Source organism: Myxine glutinosa, chromosome 8 (assembly GCF_964187855.1).
Source record: "Myxine glutinosa chromosome 8, kmMyxGlut1.1, whole genome shotgun sequence".
In the NCBI taxonomy this organism is placed as follows: Eukaryota; Metazoa; Chordata; class Myxini; order Myxiniformes; family Myxinidae; genus Myxine; species Myxine glutinosa.
This window is the reverse complement of record NC_136268.1, coordinates 28091744-28093477: the sequence shown is the minus strand read 5'-3', so window position 1 is coordinate 28093477 and position 1734 is coordinate 28091744. Positions and strand designations below refer to the sequence as shown.

At 53.2% G+C, this 1734-nt stretch overlaps 1 protein-coding gene across 1 annotated transcript in view; it reads right to left on the bottom strand.

Annotated features, from left to right (window-relative positions):
• The window catches only part of LOC137432328 (CUGBP Elav-like family member 1), a 356059-nt gene that overhangs the window by 3395 nt on the left and 350930 nt on the right, over nucleotides 1-1734 (bottom strand). The gene's annotated exons all lie outside the window — the stretch shown is intronic.

Sequence of the window (1734 nt, the reverse complement as noted above, 5' to 3'; positions counted from 1 at the left end):
CGTCTTCTTCTTCCTCTTTACATTCGGTCGTTTTAGAGTTTTCCACATTGAATATCTGTGGCGCGATACGGCCAACGTTTGGGTGAATCGGGGAAACTGTTAGGTCACGGGGCCTCCGCTCGGCAAACATAACATCCTTAACCGCGGACAGTAACAATTGGTGTCAGGAGTGTCGGATTCGGACCTGGGACGAAATTCATTTAGCCCAAATTTTGGACACAATTGTACAATTGGCGTAACAATTGGTGTTGGGGAGTGAGATACGAGGCCCGAACCAAATTTTTAAAACAGCTATAAAAAAATTTGGTCAAAATTTGGAGCGGCCGAAATTTGGTTTGTTTTACAAAACCCGAATTTTGAAATCGCGCCATGGCTGGTCAAGGCGACGGGATGTCGGTGGGAGAGACAAACGGGGTAGAATCGACCCAGGACCTCGGGGAAATGTATGTGGAGGAAAGAGAGGAGGAGAACATTGGCAATGTGGTTGAGGGGGTATCAGGTGCACAAAATGGCGTCCTCGCGCACGAGGCTTCAGGCGCGCAAAATGGCACCTCGCACATGGCTACGGCAGCCGCACCCGCTGCACAAGTGGGAGGGATGGCCCAAATGCAGGCCATCATGGAGCAATTTATGGCGCAAATGCAGGCGTCCCTCAACCTGCAGGGTGAGCAATTGGGGGTAATGAGGGACGAAGCGAGGGGTACCAGTGCCCAAATTGGGAAGATAGACAGTAAATTTGAAGGGTTAAAAAGCAAAATGGAGCGAATCGGCAAAATTGGGGACAGAATGGGTGACCGCATGCAAAAATGTGGGGAGACCATGGATCGCATGGTGGGCGAGAGGGTCCCAAGGGTGCACGAGGAGGTAACGCGGGTCGAGAAGCGCTGGTTGAGCGAAGCGGAGGAAAGCGCGGGTACAATGACGGGGGTAGAAATCGCGACACGGGGTTTGGAAAAGCCGGAGACCGATGAGGTAGAGGGAATTTTATTAAAGCCAACGGTCGTCGAGGGGAACAAAGACAAAGCAGTAGTGGGTACAATTAAAATTGAAGAGATGACGGAGGTAGCCCGGGAATTGCAGGGAGAAATGGAAAATGTGCAAAGTCCCTGCTCACATCACGATGCTGTGCTTAACCCAAATGGAAGTTTGCAGATGCGCGTGGAGAAGGGAATCCCCCAGGTGAGTCGTGCTGTGTATTGTGCGGGGAGATTTTGTAAGAGGATGTTTGGCGACAAAATAATTTTCGCGTGCTTGGGATCGAGGAAGCATCCGGGCGTTGGTGAAGGGTCCCGTGTGAGTGGAAATGGCACGCGTGTGAAAAGAAAAGTGTGCGTCGGCGAGTGGGTGTGTTATAAAGTGTGGGAGTGAAACCGAGTGCGAGCAAGAATGCACGTCGGGGTGTACGGAGTGTGACACGAGGAGTGAGTGGTGGAGCGGGTGCAAGAATGCACGCTTGGAATGGTTGAGGGTGTGCGAGGAAGCACACCGGAGTTGGTCATGGCGCGGGTGTGGGAGAGCCCATGTGAGCGCGTTAGTGGGTGGATGCCAGAGTGCACGCCCATGGTGAGTGGTACGGAGTACGTACCGGGGGAGAGTGCGCAAGACGGTGCGCAAGGTGTGTTAAGGGAGTGTGCGAACGGTGAGTGTGCGTGAGAGGGGTGGTGTGTAACAGGGAGTGCATTGGTGGAATGGACGGACGGCGTTGGAACGCCGGGTTTTGTGAGGGTGAAAGGG